Genomic DNA, 9,724 nt, shown 5'->3' on the forward strand with positions numbered 1-9,724 from the left:
ATAATGTACCAGATCACTTCTTATGTAAATATTGATTACAAATACCTTTTCAACGAAATATTATAAAAAAATTGTTTCTGGCTGATGTGAGTTTGCACTTTCAGTTTGCTTCTGTATTAATAAAATAAGATAAAATTTGAATTATGGTTTTGTTTGGAATAATTACTTGAGAATAATAATTATGATTGGGATCAAAAATAATACCTAACTTAATTCTAATCACCGTAAAAACCTAATAACTGGTTTTTACTTTAAAAATAAAAAACCGGTTATAACCGGGACAAAAAAACAACCGATAAAACCGGTTATTGCGATGTAAAAAAACCGGTAGGTTTTTCCCATCCCTAATCTGAATGTGAATTTAAAATATTATCAATTATATAGAATTATCCATACCTGGTTCAAAAAAAAGTATTAACATATCTTCTTCTTCTTCTTCCTATGCCGTCCCCATTAACGGAGGTTGGCGACCACATTTTTAAAGGGTTCTCTATCTTTTGCAACGTGGAATAATTCGTCTAAAGTCATGTTTATCCAGTCTCTAATATTTCGCAGCCATGACTTCCTCTTTCTACCTATTCCCTTTTTGCCATCGACTCTACCCTGCATGATGACCTGCAGAAGACTATATTTATTATTTCTTAGTATGTGTCCAAGGTATGCAGTCTTGCGTACTTTTATCGTTCTCAACAATTTTTTGTCTTGACCCATTCTTCTCAGCACTTCCTCATTGGTGACCCTGGCAGTCCATGGGATTCTCAACATTCTCCGGTATATCCAAAGTTCAAAGGCTTCAATCTTAACTATTTGCGCTTTTAGTGTCCATGTTTCTACCCCGTACAATAGTTATTGACATATACATACATACATTAACATAAAACATATACATACGTCAAATTTGACCTTGAAGCGACTTCATGAATTTCTTCGTGAATACAGAACACAATTCGGTGTGTTTTAGAACGCCAAATGCAAGTGCAAGTCAAGTGCATAGCTGCGATAAGGGAAAGTAGGCTAAATCTGTATTTGTATGTAGTGAAAAATCCTGACGTCCTAGATATTTTCTGATATGTTTTTCGTCTTTAGCACATCAAATTACACAAGAATTATTACCATAATGAAGTTAGCAACTCACTGAAGATACAATTTTATCATTGAATACGACGAATATTGTTCTAAGAAAATTGCTGTACACGTAATATATTCCTCTAATTCGTATAGATATCTGTCTCTATGACAAACGAAATTAGCATAAAAATATAGAAATTTGTATTTAGAATATATGTAAATACATTCATGGAATTCGTAAGGTTATTAAAGTATAGGGTTTGAAATTCTGATGTATTGACGAAATTCATAAAAAAACAAATTAAGTTTCCCGAGCGAAGAAGATTGAAGCGGGATTGAATTATGTGACGGGAATTATTTTCCCTAACGAGACATGGAGTCACCACAAACAACCAAAATACATGCACGATACGAGTAACAGACTAATTCAGTTTTACATCGGTTTTGTACGTACAATATCAGCGATAAACAAGGCTAATAAAAATACATTTATGGTGTTGTTGGAGCTAGAAAAATAAAATATGATATAATACGGAGCCACCTAAAAATTCTTAATTGTAGTAACTGTTTTAAATGGAACACAATTTTGAAGGTTATGTTAAAGTCATCATCATCATCATGCAACCTCTTCTGTGCACTGCTGGACATAGGTCTCTCCCATTTTTCGCCACTCTTCACGGTTCTGTGCTTCTTGTTGCCATTTCTTGGATATTCGTCTAATGTCGTCCATCCAGCGTGTTGGCGGTCGTCCTCTGCTGCGTTTGTCTTCTCGTGGGCGCCAGTCAATTAGTTTTCCGGTCCATCTTGTGTCTTTCAGTCTCGCTATGTGACCTGCTTAATTCCATTTCAGCTTGGCTATACGTTCGACGACATCACTGATACCTGTTCTTTTCCTTAAGTCTTGATTCCTTATTTTGTCACACCGAGAATTGATCTTTCCATGCGCCTTTGTGCCACTCGTATTTTTAGTGCTGTTGTTTTTGTGAGCGTGAGAGTTTCTGCTCCGTATGTCATAATAGGAAGAACGCATTGGTCAAATGTCTTTCGTTTCATAGCTATCGGGATGTTGCTCTTAAAGATGTCTCTTAGTGAACCATACGCCGCCCAAGCAAGTGTTATTCGTCGTTGAAATTCCCAGGTCTGATTGTCCTTGCCTATTCTGATTTAATGACCAAGATATATGTACTTTTCCGTCAATTCTACCACTTGATTTTGGATGATTAGGTTTTCGCTGGGAACTAAATATGTCATAAATTTGGTCTTACTGATGTTCATTTTTAGACCTATTGTTGAAGATACGTTTTCTAATTCTTGTACCATTTGTTGTGCTTCACCCAGATCTTTGGTAATAAGTACTATGTCGTCGGCAAAACACAGATGATTGAGCACTTCTCCATCTATTTTTATTCGTTCTATTTTCCCACTTTAACATTTTAAAGGCGTATTCGAGGACCGTTATAAATAATATAGGTGAGAGAGTGTCGCCCTGTCTCACACCTCGCTTGATATGAATTTTTCTGGTGGTATCATGTAGTTTTACACGCATTGTGGCGTTTTGGTATAATGTTTGTACTAGCTTTGTCAGCCGGTAATCTATTCTACTATTGTTCAGAGCAGTTATAATGCTGTCTAATTCCACAGTGTCGAAGGCTTTGTAAAAGTTACGAAGATAAGTATCAGTGGTCTGTTATATTCTAGCGACTATTCTAGTTTCTATTAAGGTTTTTACTATTTGTAGGTGATCGTTTGTTCCGAATTTTGAGCGGAAGCCACCTTGTTCTCGGGGCTGGTAGAAATCTAACTTTTTCTTTAGTCTTGTCGTAATTATTCGGGTAAACATTTTATAGATGTGGTTCAATAAGCTGATTGGCCTATAGTTTTCTAGGTGTGCCTTGTCTCCTTTCTTGTGTAGTAAAATTGTTACTGCATTGTTCTCTGGCATGAGCTCTAAACCCTGGTTGATAATTTTGCGTGATACGGCGGCTTCCAAGTTCTTTTGGTCTTCTCTTTGGCTTGTGTATAGTTCTTGATAGAAGTCTTCAACTATCTGTAGTAGTTCTTCTCTATTTGATGTGGTGACTCCTTCTTTGTTTGTTGTTTAGTCGTCTTCTCAGAACTTTCAGACTTTTATTCTCTTCTATAGTTCGCTGGACTTTTTCATTATTAAATTTCCTCAAATCTTTTCTTATAGCTTTTGACACTTCTTTGTTTATTTTTTGCAGTTCTTCTTCGTTAATGCTTTCTTTTCCTTTGATTTTTCTTCTAGTTACCATTAGTTGCTTTGTTTTAATGGTTATGTTAAAGTAAAAATTACAAAATGTAGATAATCTATCGAAAAATGTTTTTATTGTAAAAACATTGTATATGGTATGGTTTGTAACATTTGCATGATACATTATTACCATGATAGTTGTGCTAAGAAGTCTGCTCAATATGCAAAAAATGAGGTTAATCCTGGATAGCATGAATTTTAAATATGGACACTAAAAGTTATTTCTTGTTTTAACATAGCTTTAATGATATATTTAAAAAATTCCCTAGACTAATTTTTAAGTTACCCCCTTTTTTTTGGAAAATATGGAATGTGTACTAATAGGCAAGATTATGCAATAAAACTACATATATTATACACTCGCGATCATAAAATCCGGGTCACCTTGAAAATCACCGATATTTTATTTTTAACGAGCTTTATCGTAAATAATAATAACACAAATATAAACTTATGCATGTTTCTGAGAATTGTTGCGGTTTCCTTTGTAACAAAAAATTCCAATAGTGCCGATTTCGAGGTAAAATGCACACTTCCCAAAATGAACTGTACCTGTAACGACGCATGTTTTAAATAGGGAGTTTTTGTAACTACCTAACGTAACGTATTTCCCTATACGTAAAGAACTAACGTATCGAAGAAGATGAACGTTAAATTGAGAGTTTTTGTTCTGCACGTAACGTAACGATGGTGTTGCCCTCACCGAATTAGTGATTAACTAATAAATTGCCAGTGCCAGTCTTGTCCTTGTCATTTAACCCTATTTTTGATATTAAAAATAAATAACAAATATTTTTTTGAACAATTTTTAATTTTTGACATGGACGCGATATTAAATGTAGGTGCCTTTATTGATGATGAAGAAAACAAAGACATAGAAGATGCCCTTCTTCTCCACATCTTGCACGACTATACGGCCGCTTTAATTTTGATACCATTAAAAGTATTTTTCGCTTTTGAATTAAATTCCACCTTTCTGGATGGTCGTAAGGGTTCTTGCCTACAACTTCCTTCAACAAGAACAAATCATCTTCATTGCTGAAGTGAAGTCGTTTTCTACTGCTTTCCATTATTTATAAAAATTAAAACAAATATACGTAACCACAAATGTAAAAATACACGTACCACGTGTACTTATGAAATATGGATGTTGAAATTTTGGTAATCGGGTAAGATTCTCTTGCGCATTCGGTCACCTTCGGCTCGATAGGGATGCGTATGAACGTAACGTACCAGCCCGTTACGTTAGGTAATACGTATCTAGATACGTTAGTTCAACCATTAATGCGCATGCTTATATGTCAAAAAGATACGTTACGTATACGTATTTGCTTGCACAAAAACTCTCTAATGTCTCGTTTGTACTTCGACTTTCTGTTCAAATGCAACGGACAAACGTTTATTATTGCCACCATTAGTGTTTATTAGTGCCATTATCAGTGTTTATTTTTTGACAAAAATGCCTTTGACTGTTGTTGAAACGGCACAAATTGTTGCACTTGTGGAAGACGGTCACACTCAACGGCAAGTCGCAAGAACTGTTGGCGTAAGCTTTTCTACGGTTCAACGAGTGCTTCAACGCTTTCAGGAGGCAAGTTTGCTAACCAGGCGACCTGGCTCTGGACGAAGAAGAACGACCAAGGCACTAGATGACCGTTTCCTTGTGTTTCAGGCTTTACGAAACCGGACCTCAACTGCGGTTATGCATCAAAAGCGTCTAGCGGAAGTACGAAATCGCAATTTTAGTGTTGCAACAGTCAGAAGAAGACTTCGTTCTTCTTGACTATCTTTTCAGGTAGTGGCTAGAAGACCGCCACTTCGCCGGGTGCCTCGAGTTGCACGACTAGCTTTTGCTCGACAATACGCGCATTGGGGAATTAACGATTGTAGCAAAGTGTTATTTTCAGATGAATCCCGTTTCTGCCTAACTTGATCCGATGGACGTGTAAGAGTTTGGAGGAGAACCGGTGAACGATTTTCACAAGCTTGTATTGCTCCAAGAATGCTATTTGGTGGAGGCTCGGTCATGGCTTGGGGAGGTATATCTTCCGACTTCCACACAGAATTACCCTTCATCGAAAATGGGTCCCTAACTGCACGAAGGTACAGTACGGAGATTCCGAAAGAACATGTTATGCCCAACATGGCAGGGCTTGGCGAAAACGCCGTTTTTATGCAGGACAACGTGCTACCGCACGTTGCCAGGATCAGTATGTAATACTTGGACGAAGTTGGAATTACGAGGGTACCCTGGCCAGCTAGGTCTCCGGACCTGAATCCCATCGAACATCTCTGGGACGATTTGAAAAAACGTATTCAAACCCATACACCTCCTCCTAACAACGCACAGGAGCTTAAGGATCTGTTAGTGAGAGAGTGGAATAACATACCACAACATGTAATCCGGAGAAAAATTGAGAGTACGCCCCGTCGTCTGCAAGAGGTTATTAGAGCAAGGGGAGGCAATACACGATATTGGTCATTGAAATTTCACTGATTTTTTGGAACGTTCTGTATTTTCCATTTTTTTTCGTATGTCTGTTTTATCAACAATTTGATTTGTTTTCTGTTTTTCTCAATAAAAACAATAAAAAACCATTTTTTTTTTCAAAACAAACATTGATGACAAATAAAAAATACATTAGCCTAAAAAAAAGGTTATTACTGCACCAGAGGCAAAAATATTTAACAAACTTGAAATTTTCAAGATGACCCGGATTTTATGATCGCGAGTGTATTAAAAATTCAACATGTGACAAAACTTTATTTTGTATGAAAATTATTAAAACAATTAGAAGTTGTAATGGAAGTTGTATTTTCATAAAATTGTAATTCCTTCTATATAAAGACATGCTTGAACAACCATAAGCATGTCCATGCTTTTTGGATGTAATATAAATAAACATAGAAAAAATATAACTAAAACTTTAAAAACATTTTAAACAGATTCTATTTTAATGAGCTTTACATAATGAAAACCACAGGGAAAGAACTTGATAAGACCAATTTTTGACATTTCTCGTTTTGAATACCACTTTGTAGCTTAAATTGCATAGTTTCTAAGAGTAACACAATATAGAGCAATAACTCGATAAGTCAAAAGATATGTGTTTAAAAAAACCCTGCACAGGAAAAAAACCTGACATGTCCATTCCAAAGAGGGGAGAACATTGATAAGTCCAGGTAATCGTAGGAGTTAGTGCTTAGTTTGGTTTATTTTAAAGTGAAAGTGATTATTTACAACGTTTGTTACTTTTATCTGATAATTAAAATAATCATGGCAGATACGGGTGAGTCTTCGAGTAATCAATTACCTTTTGCTTGTGAAAAAAACTCTAAGGAAAGGAAAAGCTTTGGAACGATGCAAGATGTTTCAAAGCAACTAAATTTACAGTCACATGCAACTGACAAAGCTTGTAAATGTGCTAAGAAATGTTTTGATTTAATCTTTTAGCGATCTTGATTACTTTGATTCCTGTACAACGAAGAATGGCTTGAAAACCAGATAATGAGGCTGGTTTTCGAGACTGCACTGTCTGTTTTCATGTGAAAAAAAAAGGGAAGCTACTGTGGAAGATACCCAGGTTTGCAAGAATGTTTTAGTGTCATTTCATAGTATAACATGAGGTAGTTGATGTTCTTGTAAATAAATTGAAAAAGTCAAACGAAGCTCCTAGGGACTTACGGGGTTTGCATAAAAATCGCCCTTATCAAATGGACAAAGATGTGAAAAAGCAGTCCATAAATACATAAGTCCTTTTTTTAGCAGAAATGGTCATTATAGCCTCAAAAAGTCTACAAGGGCCTATTTAGATGATTCATCAAACATTAAAAAAATGTTTGTAATGTTTAAAGAAAAATATTCCAATTTAATGCAAAAATCATTTAACTTTTCTTATAAAAGCTATAGGTTTATTTTTATCTTGATTTCGACACTGGATTAGGATATGCGAGATCGGATACTTGTAGCACGTGTGATAGGTATACCGAGGAAAAGCAAATGTTAAGTTTAGAAATAAACGAGGAAAGAGATGCAGAAATGCACAGATGCAAGCTTAGTCAAGAACTAAAAGCACTTGAAACTAATCAAGAATTTTACTTGAGCAAACTTTTTATGAGAGGAGGACTGCTAAACAAAATGCTATAAAATCGTCAAAAATAGAAGCCATTACTATGAATTATAGCAGGAATTTTCCATGCCTTGATCATCCATAAAACATTCAAACCAACCAAGTCTACTATAAAAGGCAATTATCTGTGTATATATTTAATATACATGTGCTTTCAAGTAGTGACAGCTATTTCTATATCTATCCAGAAAATGGATAAAGAAAATTGAAAGAAAGGTACAGACGAGGTTAGTTTATTTCTCTTCCACTATATATATATATATATATATATATATATATATATATATATATATATATATATATATATATATATATATATACTCAGGTGCAAAAAAATCGATCCATTCCTTATTTCTTATTTATTTGAAGTTGTATAATTTTAGAGACATTAAATTACGTATGTAAATTTAGGTGTACCCTCGTATGCGAGAAATAAAATAATATCTTTAATATTGCTTTTTATATTTCTTAAAACAAATTGGTATTTCAGGTTTTTGTCAAAAAGGATGTGAAGCAAGTAGATATTTATTGAATGTTGTTTTTAATTCAACAACCATACTAGTGTAGTGATTTTATTTTCAAAACGTGTTATATTTTTATTTAATTATCCTTCCTAAATGTCTCCAACTCCGACAGATGCTGCAAGGGCGGTGATTTTAGTTCAAGATGGTCGTAGCCAATATTATGCAGCTGAAATGTTGGGTGTTAGTCGATGTTCGGTAGAAGAGCAGTTCGGCGTTTAAGCGACACCGGTAACTTCACAAGAAGACCAGGATCAGGTCGTACAAGGGTAACATCCGAAAGAGATGATCGATTTCTGGTCTCATCATGTTTGAGAAATCGGCATCTAACTTCAGCTGAACTGGCAAATCGTCTGAGCGAAGTGAGAAATGTGGATGTAAGCAGATGGACAGTTCGTCGACGACTTGTAGAAGGTAATTTATTATCCAGAAGGCCAGCCCTATCTCCAATACTATCCATATAACATCGCAGAGCTCGCCTTGCTTTTGCAAGAGAACATGAAAACTGGAGTGATGCAGATTGGGGCAATGTATTGTTCTCACATGAGTCCAGATTTTGTCTAAGGTCACCAGATGTCCGAGAAAGGGTTTGGAGAAGACACGGAGAGCGATATTTTCAATGTAATATTGCGGAAAGAATAAGTTATCGGGGGGGCTCAGTTATGGTTTGGGCTAGTATCAGTTCAGAGGCCCATACTGATTTAGTTATTGTAGATAGAGGTTCTATGACTGCTGCAAGATACATAACAAGTATTTTAGATCAGCTGGTGGTACATTTTGCTCCTTTCATTGGACCTAATTTTATTTTTATGGACGACAACGCGCGTCCTCACCGTGCTAGAATCGTCAACCAATATATAGACGAGGTGGGAATTATCCGTATGAACTGGTTAGCTTGCAGTCCCGATCTCAATCCCATAGAACATCTATGGGATATGATGGGAAGACGTCTTCGAGCACGAGTACCCTGTCCAAACAACTTGGCTGAACTTATAGCGGCTCTTCAAGAAATATGGGCCCAATTGGATCAATTTGATATCCAGAGGTTAATTACCTCAATGCCTAGACGAGTACAGGCTGTTATAAGGGCTCGAGGGGAAAACACTAGATATTGATTTATTATCAATGTTTTTCTTAATTTCAGAAAGTTTTGAATATTCTTGTATTTTTAGTTTTGGCGCATGTCTCTATAAATAAATGATTTTTTTGGATAATCTGTAAAAATTATTTTAATCTAACATATACTTTTACATATATACCTGATTTAAAACTAATATCTTCAAACTTTTTCTTTTTTCAGCAAATAATACCCATGGATCGATTTTTTTGCACCTGAGTGTATAATTTTTTTGATCCTAATGTTGAAGAGTTTTATGTTATCTGTGATTCGTGCTCGGGGCAAAACAAAAACAGTTTGCCACTTTTTGGTCAGTAATCTAAAAAGACTAATGCTGGTAAAAAGAACATACCCTATTAGTGAACACTCATACCCAGAGTGTGATAAAAATACAGCTTTGATTAAGAAAAAGTCTATCTGTGAGATTCCGGATAATTGATGCCATGAGGTTGAGTGTTCCAGAGTTAAGCCTACACCTTTTGTAGTCGTAAGTCTTGGACAGCGTTCTTAGACTTCGTCTATGAAAAGAAACTGTCCTTTCCAACTAGACTTATCCGAGAAATTTTGTTTCAAAAATCTCACATACAGTTTTAATAAGCTTTAATAAAAAGAAGAA

The sequence above is a fragment of the Diabrotica undecimpunctata genome, chromosome 5, assembly GCF_040954645.1.
Source record: "Diabrotica undecimpunctata isolate CICGRU chromosome 5, icDiaUnde3, whole genome shotgun sequence".
NCBI lineage: Eukaryota > Metazoa > Arthropoda > Insecta > Coleoptera > Chrysomelidae > Diabrotica > Diabrotica undecimpunctata.